Source organism: Equus przewalskii, chromosome 16, assembly GCF_037783145.1.
Source record: "Equus przewalskii isolate Varuska chromosome 16, EquPr2, whole genome shotgun sequence".
Taxonomy (NCBI): Eukaryota; Metazoa; Chordata; class Mammalia; order Perissodactyla; family Equidae; genus Equus; species Equus przewalskii.
Window position 1 is genome coordinate 52645742 of NC_091846.1, and position 26295 is coordinate 52672036.

The window sequence follows — 26295 nt, forward strand, 5'->3', positions numbered from 1 at the left end:
GTGAATGATCCTGGCTCACATAAACCAGTGAATGGAGTCTTCCTATGCCTGCAAATGATTCTATTATAATTTTTTTCAAAGAATTAACTTTTTAAAATAAAAGCCTAGTGGATAATTTAAAGATATCTCTCAAATGTTGACCCATAATGCTCACAATGCAGTCATCAGTTCTGTGAAAAAAATTTTTAAAAACCCACACTAACAATATCTTAAACAGATTGGGCATACATCCTCACAATTGAAAGCTAAACCAAATTGCACAAATGCATTGGAAATAATTGACATTTATTTTTATCTCCATCATCATCTTCATCATCATCATTTATCGTCCTAGGTCATGTTGAGCAGAACTCTGCAACAGAAGCTTTCTCCTTCTAAAAATATCCCCAAATTCTCATAAAATCTAAAGTAGTCCAGTTTTCTTTATGCAAGAACTGGTTATCACCAATTTAATTAGATAGACTGAGAAAGAATTAGAATGAGAGGCAATGTACAGGCCAATATAGTGTTGCTGGAATATGATGTGATAAGGAGTCCCAATGCCCGGCTTCTGGATCTCACTTTGCCGCTTGCAAGTTGTTTGATCTTAGATAAATCATTTAACCCCACCCCCACCCCAGGGCCTTGGTTTTTACATCTGTAAAATGGAGGCTCAATACTTTGTTCTGCCTACTTCATAGCATACTTTTTGGAACACATGAGATCATACATGTAAAATGCTTTCAAGATTTGAAAATGTTATGGAAATATAAGTGGTGGTTATTATTTTTTGAGTAGAGTTGAAAAGCTTGCTGGACTTGCCCAGAAAACCTGAGTCTACATTCCCATTCTTCCACTTACTGGCTAGGAGGACGTGAGCAGGTTAGTAGACCTGTTTCATACCTTTAAAAAAAGGGAGAAAATTACCTACTTCACTTATAGAATATATGAAGTCTTTAAAAAATCCAAAGTAGTCTAGTTTTCTTCCTGTATGGAAGATTGTCACAAACATTGTCAAAAATGCAATTAGATAAAGCAAGAAAGGATTTGTGTAAGAGGTAATATACAAGCTGCTATAGTGTTTTTTAAACTGTAAAAACAGTAAAAAAAATAAAGTGTTTTAAACTGTAAAGCTCCTTTCAAATGCTAAATCCACTTGCTGACAGCGCCAGAATTTTTCTATAGGATGAACTAGCGGTGAGATCGGGCTTGAAATAGCATCTACATAGGCTAGCTGGAGTGAGCAAATGCCCACAGTCCTTAAGGGACATAGTCCCAAGGGGCAGCAGGGTGAGACCTCCTAACTGGAAAGTCACCAACCCCCTTTGGTGCTGCTGCTAGATCCCTCTATTGAAAGTCAGGCAGAAGAATCTAGAATTTCTTCATATGAAAGACTCAAATCTAGCTCATTAAGAGATGATTTAAATGACAATGAGCACGTAAGTGAAAATCTTTAACTTTCTTTTTTTATTTTTTACTGAAACAGACTTTAGGAACTCAAAGATGACATATGAAATAGAATATGCAGTCATTGAAAATAAAAATTAACATAGTAGTTTCTCAATCTAATTATTAGTGTATCATTGCTAATACCCCATGTTGATTTTTGATATTAGTAAATCATTGCTAATATTGCTAATATTGCCTCTGATACAGGAACATTCTAAGGGAATGTGTCTCAGATACATCAGAGCAGCTCCCTACATTTGCGTTGGTTTCAAACAGAGTTGCGAAAGCTCCAGCTCTTTGCTGGCTGTTTAGTTTTTCTCAGAAAGTAGTTCTCATAGCTCTCCAGTTCTGTAATCTTCCCACTTCAGCTCTTTAAATTAACTTTGCTGCCAACAGCCAGCCTATTTGGCTTTTGGTATGTTTTAATAAATGTTGTGCTGTTTGGCAATAGAAAGCAGGCAAAGAGTCAGAGACCTTCAACCAGATAGCCTTTTATGGTCGTGAAAATACTACTGCTCTTGCCTTTTCCCCATTTTCTCTCTCTGTGCTATTTCTGATAAAAATTACTGAAATGAGAGCACAATTAGCAAGAACCCAAAAGATTCAAAGAAGTCCTATGCCTGAAGCTCAGTGTGGAAGAGGTCGTGAGGTGCCTGGGAGCTAGTCATAGCCTATTTCCCTACCTGCTGGCCATAATCAGCCAAGACAGTGTTCGGTGCACTTGCAAGGTGCCCAGCAGAGGAGTGCCCCATCTGAGGTTCTGTGTCACCTCTTCTGCAGATTAACACGACCACACATCAACAATTGTAATATCCAGAGAAGAACAAATACTCCATTTTCTGGTGTATTGAGCTCCCCCAAGAAAAGTGACATACGTAGATGAATAAATGAATGAATGAGTGAACAAAACATAACAATCAATGCCAGAGAGCATTGCTACTTCTGCCTGGGAAAGATACTTCCAAATCAGCCACTAGTTAAGGAGACTTTCTTTCGCTGTTAAGCTTCCTCAACAAGCATCATGCCATCTTTTGGTAATAGCATTTTAACGTTTATAATTTAAGAGCATGATCCATTCTGAGCACTTTTTTTGTGTGTGTGTAAGATGGGCCCTGTGCTAACACCTGTTGCCAATCTTCCTCTTTTTGCTTGAGGAAAATGGTCGTTGAGCTAACTTCCCAGCTAATCTTCCCCTACCTTGTATATGGGACACCGCCACAGCATGGTTTGATGAGCGGTGTGCAGGTCCAAGCCCTGGATCTGAACCTGCTGACCCTGGGCTGCTGGAGTGGAGCACATGAACTTAACCACCACGCCACCAGGCCGGCCCTCATTCTTAGTAAAGTCTTGTATAAGGTGTAAAGTTTACGTCGTTTCAATTTTTTTACCTATCAATATAAAATTGCTCCAGTACCATTTGTTGAAAAGGCCACATCCTTCATAGAATTTCTTCATGAGTAGAAGTGGAATTCATAGTGCTCTGTTTTAATATCATATTTTCTTTTTCCTTCAATGCAGGGAATTTTTTTCCATTATGCCTTTGAATAGTTTTCTTATTCCATTTGTTGACTTTAGGGAGAAATACATAATTTCCAATTTCTGATATCTCCAATATCTCTACCTCTATCAATATAGAGAGAGCTCGATGAGTGTGGTTTCTCTCCTTTACTTAATCTGTCCCAGAGTGCAATCAGTGTTGTATCTGAGCTCTGCGTTTTGGATAAATAAATGAAACCCATTTGGCTTGGTTTCCACTCTTTTTCTTGCAGAGATAAAAGCCTTAGGGAAGCAAGAACCAGTAAGCAGGTTGATTTCTGCTTTCCATGCAGTAATTCTTACTGGAGCAGACCACCTACCTCCCATGATGCGTTCTATAGCTCTCATCAATACTGCCTATGTGTGAGTAAATAAGTCTGCGTAACTCTGAAATTCAGTTAGCAGTCGCATTTGGCTATCACACTAAATTATGTCCTCTAGCTTTGCATTTATCAACCATAAAGGTAATATTTTGGTTGCCCATCTACTGATACTTCTTCTCTTTCAATTTTTTAATAATGTCAGCAGGAGAGAAGGGTGCTATTTTTTAAGGTCCTTTAAATGTCCTAGCATTTGGTGTATAGATCAGATACATTACTAGATATAACAGAGAATAGTATTTGCAGATAAAATTACCCATGAAGAAGCTTTTGGTATGGCTTTGGATGTTTGATTTTGATGTGTGTGTAGACTGCTTTGACCTTGGCACTTTGCAGAAGTTTATATTATACTAACTTTCTGCTGCTACTGTTTTTAGGCACATGAAGTTTGACTTTGGACTGTAAATTAGTCAGCTCTGTCTGCTATAATGAAATGCCATAGCCTGGGGGCTTAACCAACAGACATTTATTTATCACAGTTCTGGAGGGTAGGGAGTCCATGATCAAGGTGCCGGCAGATTCAGTTCTTGGTGGCTTGTGGATTCTTCCTGGCTTGTGGATGGCTGTCTTCTCTCTGTATTCTCACAAGGCAGAGAAAGGAAGCGCTGCTGGTGTCTTTTCCTTTCCTTATAAGGGCACTAATCCCCTCATGAGCACTCCACCTTCGTGACATCACCTAAACCTAATCACCTCCCAAAGGCCCCACCTCCTAATACCGTCGCTTTGGGGGTTAGGGCTTCAGAAGATGAATTTGGGGGGACGCAAACATTCAGTCCATGACAGTCTGTAATTGTAGCTTATCTGGGCCTGATGCACAGGTACGTGACAGTTTCTGTCGATTCAGGGAACATTTCAGAATTTAAAAAAACCTGCCCATGGGCTATTTGCTTCCTTATCAAGAATGGACAGAGACATCTTAGATACCAAGTGTGTGCAGGGCTATGGGACCATTGAAAAGAGCTTGTGGGACCCCAGAGTTTCTTGGCAAGAACACAGAGAGGCAAAGAGGGCCTGGACCAAGGTGCACAGATCCTGGTAGGTGGGCCGTGAACTGTCATCATCACATAACAACCACGCAGAAGGGGCCAGAACCACACCTGCGAGCAGGTTTCAGGAGTGGTCTTAAAGTACAGACAGATATAGATTTTTATAAAAACTTAGCTTTTCCTAAGCACATTAGTTGAGGTCTGACACAATGACTGCACTAATGGTCCCTATTTTTCATTCCACCTGTATCCACGCCCTTTGATACTATTCTCCCACACTGATTCTGGGCTTGCTTGCATGACTTTCTTCAGCCAATGGAATAGTAGCAGACGTGATACAAGCAGAGGTTTGTAAAAGTGCTTGAGTGATTCTGCTTACTCTCTTAGGATCCTGCCATTGTCATGAAAACAAACCTGTGTGTCGTTTGCTGAAGGATAAGAGACCACATGAAGCAGAAATGAGTCATCTCAATGATGCTAGCTTAGAAACCCTGGCCCCTGGCCTACTCCTTCAGCTGACCACAAACCTATGGAGGAGCCCAAGTGAGAGCAGCTAAACCCAGCCCAGGCCAACAGAACAGTTCCACTGATATGTAGACTCTTAAATAATAAATAGTGTTGTCTTAAGCCTCTAAGTTTTAGGAAGATTTGTTACACAGCAATAACTAACTGATACATGAATCAAAGTTCTAAAAATATAGAAAAGAGGTTCTTTAGAGGCCTTTTAAGCATTTTTGTCCATCTTTCTACCCCTGCAATTGTTTCTCATGAATTGTGAGGCATCTGAGATTTGGCTTTATATTCTTAGTCTCAGGCCCAAGTAGTCAGTGCTGGAGAGACTGATACAAATTCAGCTCAATCTTCCTGAGAGGACTAGAGGGGAAAAAATATACTTGAGAAAAAGATATTGGAGACAGAAATGCTTCTCAAGACCTGGAACACTGCATGGATACTGTTCTTTGCTAGGACCCTGAGGGTTTAGTCCTAAGAAATATCAATAGCTGCTTCAGATTAGGAATTTGTTAAGGAAGATTTTTCCAGTTAAGTATGGAGACAAGATAAAAACTTAATTAGGAGGCTTTTTAAAAAATGCCTAAACCATTCTATAACAAAGACAAGACCCAGTAAGGGATAAGGCTGAAAATGCCTGGTCACAAAATATGTGGATGTTATCTCACCAAATAGAATCCATACTAAGTTCCACAGGGGGTGAACAAAAATCAATAGATTTTGAGTGTACTTGAAGGGAAAAAAAGGCACCATGAATAAGACCAGATGACTTGGGCTGCCTCCACTGCAAATTTCTGATCTTTGTGAGAAAGCAGCATAGACGTCAGGATGTGCTAGATTATGTCGCAGTAACAAACAACCCCCAAATCTCAGTGGCTCTTTACACAGCACACACAGTTTTATTTCTTTCACCTGCTACATGTCCTAGAGGGTGTAGGGCCTCTGCTCATTGCAATCTTTCAGGGACATAGGCTGATATATACTTCATTTCAACACATGCTTCCATAATCACCAAGGCAAAAAAATAAATGGGGGAATGTGGTAAATTGCATACTGGCTTTTAAAGCTGCCACATGGAGGAAACATATGGCACTTCCGTTCTCATTTTACTGGTCTAAGCAAGTCACATTGGAGAAGGAAATACAATCCGTCTGTTTGCCTGGAAGGAGAGGGGAAGCAGAACATATTCTAATATCTTCCACAGTTGTTCTATGAGACAAAATATTTGATTTAGTTTCCTTTTTATGTGCAAAATACACTTACTCTCACCCCAAGGAAAACAACCAAAAAGCCGCATAAGGTAATGACACCAAATGCAAAGTCTAGAATATCGAGTGATGTGTCATAGTCTCTACAGCAGGTCTAGAAATGGTGATTTTTGGTTCAGAGATTTTAAGGTTAAAGTAATAAATTTTCTCTTCTTTACATGTCCAATATACAATGCTGGTATTGGGATAGGGTAACTGCAATAAACTTCCCCACTCAGAAAGGGGACCACTGGAAGACACACAGTAGAGGAATTCTCAAATCCCACTAGATAGACATTTTGAGAGCCCTTTCTCTGAGAGTGGGCCCCAGCCCTCTTATAAAGTGTGTTCAATTAGTGTAACTCATAGTCTCTGTCCACCTCTTCACTCACTCTATCCCGAGAACTTAGCATGATTTATCATTGATACTTTTGGAAAAATAAATTGTGGATGCTGAAGTTAGTGCTACCCCTCTTCCTCATGGGAGTGTGCAGCCTTCAGGGAGCAGTCCGTTCACCTCTGCTTCGCCGTGCTCCACTTGCTTAGGTACCCTACCTTCTCATCTCTCAGGTGAAAAGGTCTGCCCTGATCAGCATTGCCTAATGGATAAGGTAAGCATCCAAATACTGTGATTCAGATAGCAGGTCTATTTAGCTGCACAAATAAGCTACATACTTAGCCTTTATCAACAATCTTGGTCATGTTTTGATTCTTTCTCACTGACCTACATTATTTCTGAATTTTTTCAGATGGGAATGATTAAACAGGTTTCTCTCCAAAAATTCAACAGCTGGGTTTTCTATTACAGAAATTCCAGTTAGCCTGATGTTGGAAGGTCTTTATCATTAGTATTTATGTTCTTTTCTCTAATTGCTTTGATCTGTTTGTTTTATTGTATTCATTCATGATTGTTTTTTCAGAACTTTCCTTAATGTTGGAAATTATATTTTAGTATGCTTATTCTATTTCTGTTTCTAATTATTTTAGCTCTGTAATAGTGTTATTTTAGTACTAAATTTTTCTGCAGACTCCTCTTTTATGTTATTTTGCTGATATTTGAGTATAGTTCAGGTATAAAAGAGAGATTAGTTAATTTCTGTAGATCTTGACCAATTGCATAAGAGAGATGAGGGAGCTGGAAGAGCAAAGATAAGTCCTAGATGTCTGGCCGGAATAAATGAGTGGTACCCTTCATTGATGTAGAGATTTCGGCAGGTGGAAAGTATTTTGATGTGAAATAAATTTATTTTGCATATCGGACCTGATTGCTTTCCCAGTAACAACTCAGACCTGAAAAATTAGGAATTTTCAGAGGGCAGACTTGAGTGGGTGGCTTCAGTGGTAGGGAGGGAGACATAAGCGACAAGTAAACAGTGAGTTTCTAAAGAGATGATCTCCAGAATGTTAAAGGAGAGTACTAAAAACTGATTGGAAAAGTTCCAGAAGTTTACCTTAGTTTTTAAGATCCTGAACTTCAGCAAAAAAGAAATACTCTCTCTTTTTCTTGTGGTTTCTAATGTGTATATAATATGACTCCAAACTACCAGAATCCAGCACTCTCTATAAAACTATAATTTATTCACCTGTAAGGTTTGTAGGCTAATATGAGATTCTAAGAGCTATTTATGAAATAGAGAAAATGAGTTTTAATTTCCAAAAAGATGACAGTATATAAAAACGTGCTAATTAAAGATGATGTAGGAATTCATAAAAGAGTCAGACCAAGGTAATAAGGAAAAAAAAGACCAAGGCACACAGAGAGGAGAGAAGAGGGTATTTCAGGCAAGGACAAGGGTAAAAAGACAGAGTAAAAATTGAGTGTAAGTGTGTGTGTGTGTGTGTGTGTGTGTGTGTGTAAGAGAGAAAGAGAGATCATCAGGAGTTGAAGTAGAGTTCATTAAGAAGACAAACCTAACTAGAGAGAAGTTTTCATGGTCAGGGTTGGAAAATACTGACAGGCTTTATGGAATGTTGGTCTTCTATGAAAAGACTTGATGGAAAAGTTCAGACCTAACTTAGTGGGTAAATGGGAGACATTTTAAAGTGTTTTGGCAGGAAGTAATAATGAAGATTGCTTTTGGACAATAAAACTGGTGGTAATATGCAGAGCAAAGATGGGGAACGATCAAAGACGTGGAGATAGGTGGAGAGGCAACTGTCCTAATTCAGAGCTAAGGAGATAAGGACCTAGAAGAAGCGTAGTAATCAGAGAAAGGGGTAAAGACAAGAGGCATTATTATTGGAGAACCATGAACCCGATATTTAGGTTGGGAGCATTTATGGTAATCAATTGCTTGGAGGCAAGGCACAGAAAGTAGCTTAAGGACAAATATGGACAATTTACTGGCATGCACATGCAAACCATAGGTAGAGAAATATTAGGACTGTCCTCAGGGATAGTAAGAACAAGGGGCGGGTCTCTGTCTCCCACCTCCACATCTTCCCATCCTCAATCCGTCTCCACCAGGTAGAGATCCTGACTATCATCAGCTAGGGGGATGGCTTTCTATTCAGTATTACCAAAAATCATGTAACAGTAGCAAAGAAATTTAAAGGAAGAAGAAAACAATCACCAATAATCCCATCACCTTAATGCAGTTATTGGAATATTTTAATCATTTCCTCTTATCATTTTTTGTACATTTATATTTTTTATGTGGCTGCAATTTTAAATTAGCTGTTTTTCATTTCATCAGTAACATAAGCATTTTTAAAATATTGCTACATAGTCCCCATACTCATCTTTCTAAAATGGCTTTCAAGTATTCTTTTGAGGGGATATACGATTGGACACTAAGTAGTTTTTAATATTTTACCATTTTTGCATAATACTACTATGAGTATATCAATACAGATAGGTCCTTTTTTCTCTCGATTTTTTACATAGAACGAAATTCCCACAAGGAGGAGTTATTTGGTAGAATAATGAATATAATTGTTTTTACTGTGTATTGGCAAATTGCTCTCCAAAGGATTATATAATTTATGCTGCCAACAACACTGTGTGTGTATATTTTGTCAGCATTGCATTACCTAATTTTAAAGGTGATAATTAATAATTATTACTAATCAAAACCTATTATATAATTTTAAAGGTAAAAATTATTATTAGTTATAACATGATATCTTATTGTTTTAAAATATTGCATTTTTTGTCACTGGTGAAGACTTTAATATTTTATTTACTTACTCATTATATTTCCTTTTATGTTAATTGCTCATCCATATTTTTGGTCAATTAACTGCCTTTTCATTTTAGTTTTGGTTGTTCCCTAAAAAGTTTAAGTTTCTGTGTAGTTGTCTGTTATTTTATTTTGTTGTTTCTATTACATTTTAACCTTTAAAAGTCATCACTTTTCCGGGTGGGCCCAGTGGTGCAGCGGTTAAGTGCGCACGTTCCACTTCGGCAGCCTGGGGTTTGCTGGTTCAGATCCCGGATGAGGACATGGCACCACTTGTCAAGCCATGCTGTGGTAGGCGTCCCACATATAAAGCAGAGGAAGATGGGCACGGATGTTAGCTCAGGGCCAGCCTTCCTCAGTAAAAAGAGGAGGATTGGCAGCACATGTTAGCTCAGGGCTAAGCTTCCTCCAAAAAAAAAAAAAAGTCATCACTTTTCCTAAGACCCAGTAAATATCAATTTCTCTTTTAGTTTTCTATTATTTTATTAGATTTATAAAAGGCAATATACGCATTGATCCAACAGAAAATATTTTTGTGCATAATGTGAGGTATATCTCTACATTTTGTTTTTTTGCCAAATTTTTAACTATTAATGGTGTGAAAGATTTTTATAACAATCAGAGCTGTCCAGAAATGAAATGGTTTGCTATTTCTAGAGGAAGGACCATATACTGGGCACTTGCCTTATTGTGGGGGTCGAGTTTCAAATGGGTTGAATTGGAAGATATTTTAAGAATTCTTTTGAATTTGAGGTTCAGGAGAAAGACGAGTTTAGCAGAAAAATTAAATATGTTTATTTCTTATTTAGGGAGATTTCCTAAGAAGAATAACTCTTCATTGCTGTCCAAATGTCCAATAGCAGAAGATTGCGATGAAAGGTAATTTTTAAAAAACTAAACCAATGATTTCTTTTATTAGAAAGCAATTTTCTTTCAAAAGGAAGTCATCTGCCTGAAGTCACAAACCCCACTCCTCACACTTGATCTGATGTTAGTGTCTATAAGAGATTCTCTTTGAAATGCTCTTCATTGTCCCCTCTGCTTGATTTGCCAGAGGAGAGGCTAATGATGTATCTTCCGGGCATTTAGAGAGAAAGCTTCTTTGGTCTTCCAACGAAGTTTTTCTTTTAGTCAGGTACAAACCTCCCTTCAGTGGGAAGTAGTACTCAACTGTCCACAGTCTGAAGCAGTTCCTGATAGGATTTTGTTACAACCACTTTAAATTCCACATTGAGTGCCATTGCTTCATGCCCGTATTTCCTGTATTTAGAAGCAGGATGGGGCAAAGGACAAGATAATTAACTCAGTGGAGACGTCTATGATGTAAGAAACACCAGTTATTATCTCTCTTTTTTTTTTTTTACAAACAAACTGAACCTTGAAAGGCTAAGATTTGGTCTTTGTTGTCAGTGACAGAATAATTTATTTTATTGAACAAACAACTGTATAGTGGTTATTATGTGCCAGATACGTTACAACCCTATGAGGTGAGTATTATTGTTTATCCTGATGTTAAGATGAGGAAGCTGAGCCTCAGAGGGGTGAAGTAAATGGCCCAAGTCACACAGCTGCTAAGTGGCAGAGCCAGGATTCAAAGCCGGGTGGTCTGGCTCTGGAGACTGTGTTGTTCACCACTTGATAAGGTCAGAACTAGGGACAAAATCTCCTGACTTGTTGATTTAGTCCTCTTTGCCTTAGATAGCTAAATAAGTGCACATTCAGTTCTCTGCTGAGTAACCAAAGCCAGATCCACGTCTGTCTGACGAACCTCCTCTATCAAGTTTTCATCAAGCATTCCTACCAATCAGACCCCTTGCATTTGATCTGCTGCTAGTCTTTATAAGTGACGCCACCACAACAGAAAAACAAAATCAGTTCCCTTCTATAAGAAGCGGAACTGGTGGTACATGAAGTCATAAAATATTGAAAAATTGTGCCAGAGTCATATTCTTTAAAGGGTATGGGTGTTAAAGGAGGATGTCTTGCTTGGCTGCTTCAAAGAGATAAATAAGGAAACCAAACACAAACATAGTTAAGCTAAAAGGGATCCCTAGACTTTCTTACAGAAAGTTGAAGGACCATGCCAACTCGATCCTCATCAGTGTACTTGTCCACAAATGATACAAGGGCAAGGTTAACTCCTGGAGAACCAAGAGAGATACGAAGAGTTCTTAACATTACAGTATTTAATACGCTAGGCAATAGGGTTCAGATAATCAGTGCAGTGATTTTTCCCACTCCCACTTTAATCTGGATTTGATTGCTGCAGCTATAAAATATCAACTAGCTTTGCTACAACTATCTGCGAGAAAGGGAGCTGTGAGCTTGGGAATATTATCCTGTACTTTGAGTCCATTGGATTCCTCACTTTCTTCTTAAAAGAACTGCAAATCTTAAAGCATTATTGCTGCAATGTATCATCAGTTCAAGTTTCTTTGAAATATCTAATTTTTAGGTTTTGCCGATATAAAAACTAGGAGAAAATGGAGCATTACTTAAATTGTCAGTGTTTGTAGCATTCAGAGTCATCAGTGTTGCTATTAGCATACCCTCTTCTCATAGCAAAAGATTTCCTTTTCTGTATAATGAGCTCAAGCATTTCCTTAACCAGAACTTTAAGCAGCTCGCTTAGGAGAGCTGCAACATATGGTTTTCCTCTTCCACTTTTTAATATTTTGGTCTCCGGTGAATCCGCATACAAAAGCTTCCTTCCTTTAGCTGGAGTCCACAAATGAAAGGCTTTTCTTTTTCTGATTGTAGATTAGCCTGCCAAGAAACAAACACGAGCTGGAGAACATCACTTTAATTTATTGATGGGATACAGATGACAAGGAAGTCTGTCCTCTTCCAGGCTTTTGGGAATGCTTCAGGCTGACCCAGCACAGCCGAGTTCATACAGCACAGACAGACTTTGCCAAAAACCGAAGCCAATAGTCATTGCAAACCTCTGAACCAAAACATTCCTTTAGTGCTTGAATTTCCCTATAATTTGTGTAGATTCCCTTTTTGTCAATGAAGCTAGCAGTGGATAACTAGCTTGGTGCAATCAGACAAAACAACTGTGCCATTCATGCAGTAATTAGATGATAGCCCTGCTGCATGCTTTATGGTTTCCGTTCTTCATTCTTTCCTTTCTTTTCAAGTCCTTGGAGACAAACTCTGGGATGTTTGGCAAAGCAGCGGCCCTTGTTGAAAAATATCCTGTCTTTTTTACTTTAGGGTTGCTAATAAGTTCTATTCTCAGAGGCAAAACACTAGATGCACACAGCAGGGAGGGTCAGCCAAGTTAAAAAAAAAAAGTTTGGTTCTTATGTATATTACATTTTGCCTCACTTTACAGTTTTGTCTTACTCAAGGCTGGAGAAGGTTTTACTCTCTTATATCTAATGGTGCCTAAATGAATTAGATACTCAAGCTAAATGTTTATAGTAGGTCTTATGTAAATTACTTTTTAAAATTTTGGACATAAAAATTTTATGAGAAGTGAAGCAGAGACAGAAAGAATAGGAAAAGTAAATGCGGAGAAGGGCTGTGTGATAGTCAACCAGCTTGGAAGAGTGCATAGTGGATTAAATTACCGCATGGCCCATTGGGCTAAGAATTGTTGTTGTGCTAATATTTTTCCTCCTTTTTTCCAAACTTTTTTTTTGTTTTCTAAACCACTAGAAAGGAAGAGAGGGAAAGCTACAATAAAACAGGGTTGCTATTTCAAATTTTGTTGTCATTGCTGCCCTTAAGATGTAGCGGTATCGATATCCACCACATTGGTGGCGTTGGCTGCCTTCCCTGGAGACTGTCTGGCCCTGTCAGTCAGGAGTCTTGGTTGCAAGTGATACAGCTTGCGCTGCTTGAAGGGAAAGACGGACGTTTCTTGGCTGTTCTATCTCAATTATAGGAAGGGCAGGAGTGAGGTGTCTTTAGGGGTGACTGGAATCAAGCACCTAGGGCCTTGTCGGGATTCTCTTTCTCATTCTCTTCTCTCCTTCCCCTTTGGCTTGATTTTTTTTCTGGGCCACTTGGAACCACAGCTGGAAATATGCTATTGAAAGATAACCTGAGGCATATTAAAAATATTAAGAGTTTATTTGAGCAAAAGTCGATTTGAATTGGGCAATGCCAAACCGTGGTTAGGAGTGCTCCTTCAGTGGGAGCTAGGGAAGAGAATTTTTAGAGAACAGGAAAGAGCAAAGTAAGACAATTATTGGTTGACTATAGCTTAAAGCCTAGTTGGCTGTCTGTGATTGGTTGTCCTTAGGTTTCCATTTGGTAAACTTGAGGCATTTATAGGCTTAGATTTTGAATTACTTATGTTGGCTGCTGGGCACTGCAGCCACCTTGGTCTAATGGCCACCTTGTTTAATTAATTTAATAATGGCTAATGAAATTTTCAGCTTCAATTATAGTTCTGAGATCAAAAAGTTGAAAAAAACTACTTCCTTCTCAAATTCCAGATTATGCAGGAAAAAACTGTGATTTGTCTGGCTTAGGGCATTTCCTTCCTCTTGGACTAATTACTTTGGACATCAGTCCAACCTAAGTCACAATCCCATTCCTGACCCTGAGGCAATGGGAGTGGGCTACGTATCAAGAAGAAGATAATGAGGGCTGAGCAGACCAAAACAAGAGCCACGGGAAATTTCTGTCTCTGTTGCTCGGTTTATCCACTTGAAAAGGGTATTTGATATTCGCGAGTACCATCGTGTGAGATTCTCCCCTGAAAATGTAATAGAAGTGAATATACCAAGTAGAAATATACCAGGTAGATCTTAGCTGTAACATTGGTGGTTGGGGTGGGGTGGGAAGGCAATTGAATTGCAAGGAAGTGGTGTTTATAGTCCTTGGTCTGACTTGTGAACACAGGGAAATTTTATAACCGCATTGAGGTTAAGCTCCCCTTCTACTCTAAGGAACATTTGAGGGTTTTTTTCTAAGTATTACCCCGTGGGGAAATAGTACATTACTATTAAGTGAAAGTCTAATTTTTCTCATTTTTTAAGTGGAAAACAAGTTGGCATGAAGGTGAGCCGTAGTGTGTAGGGTGCAAAGGGGAGCATCAAACTGTCACCTTGTCAGCAAACTTTTCCTGTAAATGGCTACATAATAAATATTTTTGGTTTTGCAGGGCATACGGTTTCTAGTTCATCTACACAACTCTGCTCTTGAAGTGGGAAAGCAGACATAGACAATATGTAAATAAATAGGCGTGGTTGTGTTCCAATAAAACTTTATTTACAAATACAGGCTGTAGGCAGAAGTAGTTTGTTGGCTCTGACATTTATAATATATGCCTAAGAGATGAGTAAAGTAAAATATTAAAAAAGTCCTATGCATTACTAGCATTGAGAAGTGTTCTTGAGTGTCCTAACAGTAGATTTATAGAGATAGCTTGATCAGAAGATTGGTTACTAAATATCATAAATATAAGTTTAAAATAGTATTTCTTGGGTAAAACTATTTCCATTATTGAAAAGTGCTTGCAGATTCACTGTTTATTTTATCCTGTTAAAAAGTTTTTCAAGAATGAATATATCATTGATGGAAATTCAAATCTGATATAAAGCTTTGGAATCAAATGTCTTTTCACAGGATGTGGGCATACCTAACATTTCGCCTGTTTTACTTCTGGGACAAAATTGTTACTGGCAACATATGTTGTGAGCAAATTTGTTCCTTTATTTGTAATGCTTACAGTCATGTGAGCATGCCATTATTACTTGACATTTGAAATATGTCTCAGTTGAAACACGAAACTTCTTATGAACTGAAAAACTTGGCAATCCTTCAGGCAGAGGATTGTATTTAGGACATAACTTTCATTATTTCCGTTATATTCCTTTATTTTAAAGCATTCGTTAGATAGCTATAAAAATATCACTTCGGGACCAATTTTGATGTGTTTCCTATATGTGATGATTGTACCAAATAAGAAAATGTGTTTTCCATATTTCACCAATTCTAAGATACAGATTTTTTTTACATTTTAACATCTCTGAAGTTGGGGTTCTTCTAACAGGGGAAGACATCTTACAAATTGTTGCAAACATAAAGCAGTTATAATTACCTACATAAAATTGGTCTGAAACCCCTCTCTTGGAAACTTATGCTAAGGTCTTGAAAGTTAGCATGAAAATTTACAGTATAAGGGTCAGTATCATGGAAGAAAATTCTTGAGAAAATGGCAGAGTGTTCTTTTAAGGAATGTGCATGCCACCAGTCTTCATGTGGTCAAGGAGTCTTGTGTGGAAAATTGTAGATATCAAAGAGATGCAAGCAAAATGTGATTTAGAAGAGCAGCCTCTGAATGTAAAGTAGTTTGGAAATACCTTTACTGTTGTATTTTGCTGACATATTCCTTTTTATATATGCACGAGAGTAACATGCAATAAAAGTCTGTATCTAGATAAATCTAAGGAGATCTTCCAATAAGTATAAAAAATCCTAAGGGATAAAAAAGCGTGTCATAATTTGATTGGAAGCATTTTTTTCTTAGTGTTATATAATATAATAGTGCTTCTTAGAATCAATTATGTGTTAGATGCAATCATATAATGTAATATATATAGTTAAATTAATAAATTACGACTTTATTCAACTTGAAATGATAATAATAAAAATCTTTACTGTTCCTATTAAAGAAAAAACAAAATGTAACTGAAACAGCCTGGCAGCTTCACCATCCACTTCCTCATTTAACTCCAAGTCTTCTAAAATACAGCTTGAAAAGATCCAGCATGAATGCTTAATACAGTACGTGGAATTCGAGCCAAACACACATTTTACAAGGATCAAGGCTAGATCTTGATCATTATCAGCATTGCCAACCTCAATATCACCTTCATGTTTTCTTTTTAATGTTTTTGATGATGTGTTAGAAGGATTTTATGATGACCTCGTTTTAGTAGCAATATGAATAGTTTGGACCTAATTAATGATGGATTAACTGGAACATTTTGAATGGCAGGTCTGACAACACTGATGAATTTATAGTTTTAAGCTACTGTCTTAATTGTACTCGGAAGGATATATTTTGAAAATAGTTCTTGTTAGAATTTACTACTTTAGTTGAAACAGTTGTGCATTATGGGGTTGGTGTGCTTCGGCTGGGAGTGCTAGCTCTGCTAGAAACCGAACCTATGGTTAATTTAACGAACTGTTATTCATTCCTCAGAAGTAGCTGACTTTTGGTAAGGATTTAAATATATAGATTAGTGCAGTTAAGCACTATCTGTCACATGGCAATCTAAGTCGTGAACATGGCTTAATTAATGCCAAATAGGTTTGATTTTTTTTCACTTATTTTATTGAGGTTGTAGTGGTTTATAACACTGTATAATTTCAAGTGTACATTATTATTTATCAGTTTCTGTACTGACTGCATTGTGCTCACCACCAATAGTCTAATTTTCTTCTGTCACCAGAAGTATCTAATAAATAATCATTTGGGAGGAGAGGTGAAAGTTTGGCCAAAGTCACAATGGATTGATTGTCGATTACACATTATCAACATTATCAGTGCTTTTTAAAGTGATGCTCGGAAACTTTTTTGCGTAATACTAAGTGTGGTCACACATTAGAATAAACTCTCCGACACTTGATTTATAATTTTTGGCTCCTGTTTTGTGATCACCATATCCTTTAGGATTTGTGCTATCATCTGTGCAAGTTTTCTCATGCTTTTGGGAGATGCTATCTTACTGAAATCCATGATAGCAAGTGATCATACTTCTTACACTAAACCATCCATATTAATGTGTTTTTGTCATGATTTCAATGTGATTTTTCCTACCTCTAATGTATTGATGAGCAAGATATTGGCTCACACGTGGTCTTTGCAGTGATTAGTAATGTATTTTTATCTAAAATATAAAAAAATTATTCATTTTTTGTGATTTAATTCTTATTTAATTACTTTTAGGAGATAACATATAAACTCTCTTGGAGTCACACTACTTTAATAAGTTGAGGAATTTGCTTTTGCTTTGGCAACTCAGAAAACTAGCTTTGGGGCCAACCCTGTGGCCGAGTGGTTAAGTTCGCACACTGTGCTTCAGGAGGCCCAGGGTTTCGCTGGTTTGGATTCTGGGCATGGACATGGCACTGCTCATTAGGCCATGCTGAGGCAGTGTCCCACATGCCACAACCATAGGCACTCACAACTACGATATATACAGCTATGTACTGGGGGGCTTTGGGGATAAGAAGAAGGAAAAAAAAAGGTGGGCAACAGTTGTTAGCTCAGGTGCCAATCTTTTTTTTTTTTTTAAAAAAAGAAAACTGGCTTTAATTTTCTATTTTGTAAATGGATTATACGTTTTCAGTTTTTGTATGTAGATCAATAGATTTGATGTCATTGGTACCTGGAAATAGAGTTTTACTGTACAAATAACTGGAATATAACAGAGAATGGGTGCAGGCTGGAAGAATTTTGAGGATCATAATAGAGAAAGCCTAAATTTCCTTGACTAGATAGTAAAAATCTGGATTTGATGACTGCTCAGTGAAGGCTCAGTGAAACTGGAGGAAGGAGGATCCTTGATATGTAGTGCAGAAAGCTTAGCGTAAGTGTCTCTTGCAGTTACGTGCAAAGCAGAACTTGTAAGTGATGAGCTTGGTTAGAGAGATAAGGATCTTTCCAACCAAGGTGTTGAAGGAACCACCTGGTTTCTTCTTCCTGTTTATAGTGAAAGGTGAGAGAAGAGAGAGACTGAAGGAAGAACTGAAACAAAGAAACAAGACGATGATCATGAAAATTCTCAGCCTGCCTCATGACAAATTATTAAATTAAGTTATAGCTTCCCAGCAGTGTCAGGAAAGCATACTTTAGAGAAAAGGCTGAGGGTGGGAGGTTACAACCTTTTGCTAAAATTCAGAAAGATCAAAAGCACAGAGTATTCAGTCACAGTAAGGACTCTTTCAAGAGATTAAGGGTGTGCCTCACAGACTCTCTCACTCAAACCAGGGGGCCACTGAGAGGCTTAAGGGTGTTTACTCCTCAACCATCTCAGAGGCTAAGGAAGAGAAGGGTTTGTCTCATCAGGATCTGTGGATATAGTTTTTCTCTAATAGAGTGAACCCCATTGAAATGCACAGGAGATCTATAAAGTTCTTGAGAAAATTGTTTCAACAGAACACTGTCAACTTGGACTAAAATGGACAGAGAGACTACAAAATGAGAGCAGGCTGTCAGGTCCCCAAAATTCCATAGCAGGAAGCAGGCTGATACAACTACTCAGTTGAAGACAGATGTTACTTTTCTTGAAAAAGAAGAGGAACCAAAAGCCCAGAGAGGGGATTCATATTATATTATATATAAAATAAAAACCGTGAGAAAAGAAGAGAGAGTGCTTCATACCAAAGTTATTTTTAGGCCTCAAAACTTGATAAATAAACTCCCAACATTTGCCCAGCTGGATTTCAGAGCTATGGATTAGTGACTTTGTTTTCCTTCCATTTTCCCTCTTTTTGAACATGAATGTGGATAGCTGTTATCTTACGCCTGTCACATCATTGTATTTTAGGTATGTTGGGAGGCAGGTAATGTGTCTTTTTAGTTTCATAGGTCTAAAAATGAGAAAAAAAGTCTCAAGGTCACTAGTTTGCTGCAACTGAAATAGTTAATATATGTATGCATGTATGAATCCATCTATCTGTCGATCTATCATTTATTTATTATCTATCTATTTAACTATAACCTATCTGTCTATCTATCTATTTTTCCAGCTTTCTCCAGAGTTGGAAAAAAAGGAAGCTATCTGTTTTGTCTTCCTCAATCTTGTGTGACAAGTCAGTTTATAGTTGGGCATCATTCAGTTTTCATAGGAGTTACTGGTATTTTGGCTATGCTGATGTCTGGGAAAAGAGCACATGCATACGTATATGTATGTGTATTTGTGTGATTTTTCAGCTGTTGAGTGCTGGTTCATTTACTGTGTCACAAAGAAGGAAGCACTGCTCTGTGGAGATGTGAAAACATTGTTTCTTCGGTTTGTGGAAGTTCACTTATTACCTTGCAAATGGGCTGACTATACTTACTGATAATATGTTAAGAACTCATTTATTTCCTTCAATCTTGTGAGTGAACTCTAATTTTGTCTATTGTGGGAGAGGAATCTCCTCTGTCTGCTTGGATTCTGCACATCCTGGAATTCTGCATATATTACAGATCTGAATATGTGGCTGCCAGGAAAATGAAAGGACATCAACAAATTTTAAAGTGACATTAATTCAAATGAAGTGAAGTAGAGAATTTAATTTATTATATATTTTGTGAATGTTCCCCTGGAAAGACACTAGGAATTGGGGAACTGCCATCATGTTGTGTCCCTTGCCCTATTTCTGCTCTTCCTTGGCCCAAGTCCCCCTTGGACTGCCATGTCCTAATGTACACATTGCTGACATGATATCAGAAACCTATGTCTCCATACACCAGATGTATCATTTTTTTCCTCATTAGCCTTCATCAAACATTATTTTTCTTGAAAAGATTCTTACACTTTTCTTCATCTCCAATCCTTCCTACCCTTTGTGAAGCGTTGCTGACAGGATCAATTACCAAACAGAACTTGAGGTGATATGAACAGGACCTGGATTTGAGGGCTGTCTGCCTGTGGACTGCTGAATGCTTTCCCCCCTCCTACTGTCCTTTTCCTCACCCCTCTCATTTCAGAGATCGAGAAACACTGAAGCAGAAAGAGATTAGATATATTGTACAAGTGCATTTAGCAAATCAGTAAGTAAAGATCTCGTTTGAAGCCTCCTCCTTGGGTCTGTGACAGATTCTGTAATGTCTCTCATAACAAATTAATTTAGTTTAGAAAAATAAGCAGCTCTGTTTCAGGAGTCTCTCATTGTCCAAAACTGTGAGAAAAGATCTCTCAGATCCAGCCTCAGAATTGAGCCTGTGCTTGCCCCCAGCACGAAATAGCAACTCTTTGCTGAGACCCTCGTTCCAAATTTCTCTCAGCTATTTCTCCATATAGTGAAAATGGCAGCATGGTCAATTGCTAGGAAAAGTGTGGCAGCTCATATGATCCAAGGGGAGTGAAGCCAGAGCTGCTAAAACAGGCGCTATGCAGCTACAGCTTTCCCTGAGACATGGATCTGTAGAGCTGGTTACCTCAGGGTCTCACCCCTTTTTTAATAGTCATCTAATTTTTAAAAATTAACTGTTATTATTTTCTGGTGTTGAAAATTCTTTGTGCCCATCGAAAATGAGTTGGGAAAAAAGTAATGAAAACAAAACAAAAAAGAATCTTACTGTTCGCTATTTTACATGTGAACACATTTCCTTCCATGACTTTCTCTGGTCTTTTAAAAGATATTTGAAGTCAGACTACTTTTACAGTGTTGTATGTGGCTTCATTCACTTAACAATTTTTTTTTTTTTGGAGGAAGATTAGCCCTGAGCTAACTGCTGCCAATCCTCCTCTTTTTGCTGAGGAAGACTGGCCCTGAGCTAACATCCATGCCCGTCTTCCTCTACTTTATATGTGGGACGCCTACCACAGCATGGCGTTTGCCAAGCGATGCCATGTCTGCACCCAGGATCCAAACCGGTGAACCCAGGGCAGCCGAGAAGCAGAATGTGTGCACTTAACTGCTGCGCCACCAGGCCGGCCCCTCACTTAACATTTTATCACAAGGTTTTCCAGTGTCACCAGGGAATACAGGCATACCTCATTTTATTGTACTTCACAGATATTGCATTTTTTACAAATTGAAGTTTTGTGGCAATTGTGTGACAAGCAAATCTATTGGCACCATTTTTCCAACAACATTTCCTCACTTCATGTCTCTGTGTCACATTTCAGTAATTCTTGCACTATTTTAAACTTTTTCATTATTATTATATTTGTTATGGTGATCTGTGATCAGTGATCTTTGATGTTACTATTGTAATTGTTTTAGGGTCACATGAGCTATGCCCATACTAGATGGCAAACTTAATCAATAAAGTTGTGTGTTCTGACTGCTCCACTGACTGGCCATTCCTGTCTCCCTCCCTCTCCTCAGGCCTCCCTATTCCCTGAGACACAACAATATGGAAATTAGGTCAGTTAATACCCTAAGTGAAAGGAAATAATAACCTACGTTTCTAAAAGAGAGGAAGAGTCAAATGTCTGTCACTTTAAATCAAAAGTTGAAATGATTAAGCTTAGTGAGGAAGGCCTGTCAAAAGCCGAGATATGTCGAAAGCTGGGTCTCTTGTGCAAAACAGCCAAGTTGTGAATGCAAAGGAAAAGTTCTTGAAGGAAATTAAAAGTGCTACTCCAGTGAGCACACGAATGATAAGAAAGTGAGACAGCCTTATTGCTGATGAGGAGAAAGTGTTAGTGGTCTGGATAGAAGATCAAACCAGCATGACATTCAAGCCATGGCCTAATCCAGAGCAAGCCACTCCTAACTCTCTTCAGTTCTGTGAAGGCTGAGAGAGGTGAGGAAGCTGCAGAAGAAACATTTGAAGTTAGCAGAGGTTGGTTCATGAGGTTTAAGGAAAGAAGCCATCTCCATAACGTGAGGGAGCAAGTGCTGATGGAGAAGCTGCAGCAAGTTATCCAGAAGCTCCAGCTAAGATAATTAATGAAGGTGGCTACACTTAATAGATTTTCAGTGTAGACAAAATAGTCTCATAATGAAAGACTATGCCATCTAGGACTTTCATAGCTAGAGGGGAGAAGTCAATGCCTGGCTTCAAAACTGCAAAGGACAGGCTGACTCTCTTGTTAGGGACTAATGCAGCTGGTGACCTTAAGTTGAAGCCAGTGCTCATTTACCATTCTGAAAATCCTAAGGCCCTCAAGAATTATGCTAAATCTACTCTGCCTGGTGATCTAGAAATGGGACAACAAAGCCTGGATGAGGGCAGATATGTTTACAGCATGTCCTACTGAATATTTTAAGCCCTCTGTTGAGACCTACTCTTCAGGAAAAAAGATTCCTTTCCAAATTATACTGCTCATTGACAATGCACCTGGTCACCCAAGAGCTCTGATGGAGATGGACAACAAGATTAATGCTGTTTTCATACCTGCTAACACAACAGCCATTCCTCAGCCCATGGGGCAAGGAGTAATTTTGACTTTCAAGTCTGATTATTTAAGAAATACATTTTGTAAGGCTTTAGCTGCTATAGATAATGATTCCTCTGATGGGTCTAGTCAAAGCAAATTGAAAATCTTCTGGAAAGGATTCATCATTCTAGGTGCCATTATTATGGGAAGACATCTGAATGTCGTTTTGAAGAAGTTGATTCCAACTCTCATGGATGACTTTGAGTGATTCAAGACTTCAGTGGAGGGGCCTGCCCCTTGGCTGAGTGATTAAGTTCATGTACTCCATTTCAGCAGCCCAGGGTTTGGCTGATTTGGATCCTGGGAATGGACATGGCACCACTCATCAAGCCACACTGAGGTGGTGTCCCACATAGCACAACCAGAAGCTAAATCAAGGAAAATTAATTGAGGCTTCTCTTTTCCTTTTGAAAATCTAGATAATTCAGATAATCACCCAAATTAACCTCTCTCCTTACCTGATAGAGCAGGTTCAAAAGACCAATTAATTTCATCCATAACTATTTTCTTGCCCAATTCTCTTACTATGAGCGATGAAACTCCAGAACATTCATGTGAAACTTCATTGTTACTATGACCTGACCCACTATTATGTGCATGTTTTCATTAAAAAAAAAGCATTATTAGTATTTTGGAAGTACAATATCAAACTTAGAGGCTTTGAAGCATTTCTTAAGAAAAACTGAATATTTATCTCCAAAAATATATGTTTAGAGTGGTGGGACTATTATCGGTGTTCTTGCAAAAGCAGAAACTAATATCAGAAGCCACATATTTTAGTACAACATGATTTATCTCTACTTTGGTTAATTTTGTTTTGATACCTAGACTCATAATTTCAACATAAAAATTAAATATTTGTACTTTCAAACTACCTGGTAGCACGTTACTAAAATACTTGTTAATGTATACTTAGCAACCCATGCCCACCCATATTCTGTTGCATTTATCTGAAAATTTCTGGAAAAATTCTTAGAAGCTGTCTTTGTTAAAAAAAATTTTTAATGAAGTTACTTAACCAACAAGTGTGTGACCAAGTGTAGGTCAGAGCTAGTGTGATTATTTATGTAAACCCATAATCCGTTAATTCTTTTATGTTTCCCAGAATAACTTGTATGGAATATAGCCCAGTTTCATGTCTTTATTTCTTAACATTTCTGAAAGTATTTGAAATACAGTTCCAGGTTCTCTTGTCACTGAGCAAGATTAAAGAGTTTTCTATCTTCACATGGTGACTACTTCTCTTTCTCCTCCTCCTCTCTCTCCTCTTCCGCTTACTTCTGTGTACACACACACACAAACACTTTATACATGTATATATGTATATATACATATATGTCAATAATTGGGTAGATAACGTGACAACATTGGGAATTATTCAAGTAATTTCAGCAGAAATAACCCTTTCATCTCACTTGAATTCACTGATATTTTAAAATTATTCTTCCTGAGTAAGCGTGTGAATCCTCAAGGTGAATTTGCCTTTCTGGTGAGCCTCTTACCATTTCACTGTGCTCCTCTTTCCTTGGATCTCGGAAGTGGTGAGGAATTCTTATTCGTCTCCACTCTAGTTGTGCAGATAGGTTGACTCTTGTAATACCCATTTCAAACTCCTTCTCCCTTGACTTCTTCTCCTATAAGATCTAGGGAAAAAAATAACACTCAAGGTCCCACCTCCTATAAGCCAGAGTGACAGTGTAGCGTGGTTCTGGGCAAGGAGATGGGGAAGGAAATTCTGAGAGAAGCCTTCCCTCCTTTTTCTTGCCAAATAAAAAGGCAAAGCCATGTGAGAAAGGGATTTTACTTTTCCCCTCACCCCTTTCTCCTTTTTTCCTGTCTGCAATGCTCAGATGTATAGCAGCTGTGTTGTGACTATGGGGATGAAAATCATCTGCTAAAAAATGGCAGAACAGAAAAATAGAAGCATCCTGATTCCTAGGGCAGTGGGATTCTTGTTATTTGAGAGGTGTACGTCCCTTCCTTTAATCATGGTTTGTTAGGTTTTCTGTTATTTGCAACAATTTGTTATTTGTAAACTAACTTAGTCAGAAGTCTTGCATTCGTCTCTCTTCTGCACCACACTTGTTCTCTTCTGAGGTTGTGTTGGGCTGTCATATCTTCACCTCTGACACTCTGAGGGGCTGCCAACCAGAACGACTTGAGGCACGACCGGTCAGAATGACCCACTTCCCACTGGAGGCACACAATGTCCGAAAAACAATGGAGTGGCAGGGATCATGGTGAGGGCAAATTTTACTGTCAGCTGATGTCTTTCTTTTGTTTATTTTGAACTCTCTTGTCCAGAGAGTAATTTCTGCTTCCCATTGCCTCTGTTTCATTCACCTAATGCCTCTCTATAGTAAAAGGACACGTAGTTGTCACTTGTTTCACCTAGAAGTATGCTGAAGCAACTATTTTCATATAAACTACAGAGCTATAATGAAAATATCTCATGATGTAATAATGGAGGGGCAAATTTGCTATTTAGAGCCATAATCACATTCCAGAGGAGCAGGGTGATGTAGGATTTGATACATTTGGATTATGCAAAGTTAGACCTTAACTAAATTTGGACAAGAGGCTAAAGAGAGTGAAGAACATCTGGGGTTACACAGAAGAGAAAGGGCCAGATGAGAAAGGAAAGACCACAGAGATGGTTTAGGCTGGAATCCTAAATTGGATAAAATGGTCCATGGGAAAAAAAGTCATGCCATTAGGGTAGCCAAAGGAGTTTTTAGTAATGCGGATGCAGTATTTAGTTTGAAAGTTTGTTTGGCTTGAATGTAAAACCTCTTGCGTGTCTTCCCCCAACTTCAGTTAAATTTGCTACCTCCCTAAATGATTTTGGGAGAGAAACTACAGGAAAAATCTGACTGTCACCCTTGATTCAACACTATGCTAAACAGTTGTTGGAAAAGGAGAGTGAATCCGCGGATTCAACTGAAACTGGCGCTTGGAGCCAACGTTCTAAGGCTTCCTGAAAATCCCTGAAATCTTGTGGAGTGGGGTTGAGGTAATGATATGTGCCTTAAAGAATCATGTGAACCCAGGCAGTATATTTGTTAACCATTCATAAGAATGATTAAATGATATTAATAGTTAGAAGAGTCTATCCTAATAGTGAGGTATGCAGTTTTGCTCAAATAATCTTTCAGATTTGAGACAGTTTGGGGAGAAAATTTTTGTTTTTCCCTTTCCATAAAGCTTTTTACTTCTTTATCTAAATATAATGTAAGCTTATGAGGGGAGAAACTATGTCTGCTTTGTTTTACAAAAGATTCCCAGAATTGAGGGCAGTGCTGGTCATATAATAGGACTCAATAAATACTTTTGGTTGAATAAAATTAATTTAGAAATTAATTTTAAAGATATGAAATTGGGAGAGTATAGACTTGATAAAGAATTTGACCTCTTTTGCTCCAAGAGCCATTTAAAGATAATATTTTATTTAAAAATTCTATTGAAGCCCTAGAATATACATTTCTATGGATGCCTTCAGATCCTTTCACAAAGCAGCATAAACTTTCTGCAGTATGCTACTACTACATTGGATGAAAAATATCACTTGTCACATTTCTTCTAGAAATGATTGTGTTGCCAAACCTCATCCATGGTAGGGTTTTTGTTTCTCAATCTTTGCATTTCTTTTGATGCTAAAATAAAATGCCTTTTTAAAAGAAATTTGGAATACATGGTTAAATAAATTTTAAGTAAGGCTAAGTAACTATAAATAAAGGAAACTTGAGAATTGGATGAAAAATATCCCTGTCAGTTGTCACATTTTTTTTTTTTAAAGATTGTTTTGCCCAACTTCATTCATGGTAGAGTTTTTGTTTCTCAGTTTTTGCATTTCTTTTGATGCTAAAATAAAATGCCTTTTTAAAAGAAATTTGGAATACATGGTTAAATAAATTTTACGTAAGGCTAAGTAACTATAATAAAGGAAACTTGAAAAT

The 26295-nt window shown here is 37.9% G+C and overlaps 1 long non-coding RNA gene across 1 annotated transcript in view; it reads left to right on the forward strand.

The window, feature by feature from the left end:
- Window positions 1–26295, forward strand: part of LOC139076495 (uncharacterized) — a 70213-nt gene that overhangs the window by 19305 nt on the left and 24613 nt on the right. Inside the window, exon 2 of the long non-coding RNA XR_011528188.1 lies at window positions 10079–10148. This is a non-coding gene — a long non-coding RNA (uncharacterized lncRNA). The remainder of the gene's footprint in view (window positions 1–10078; window positions 10149–26295) is intronic.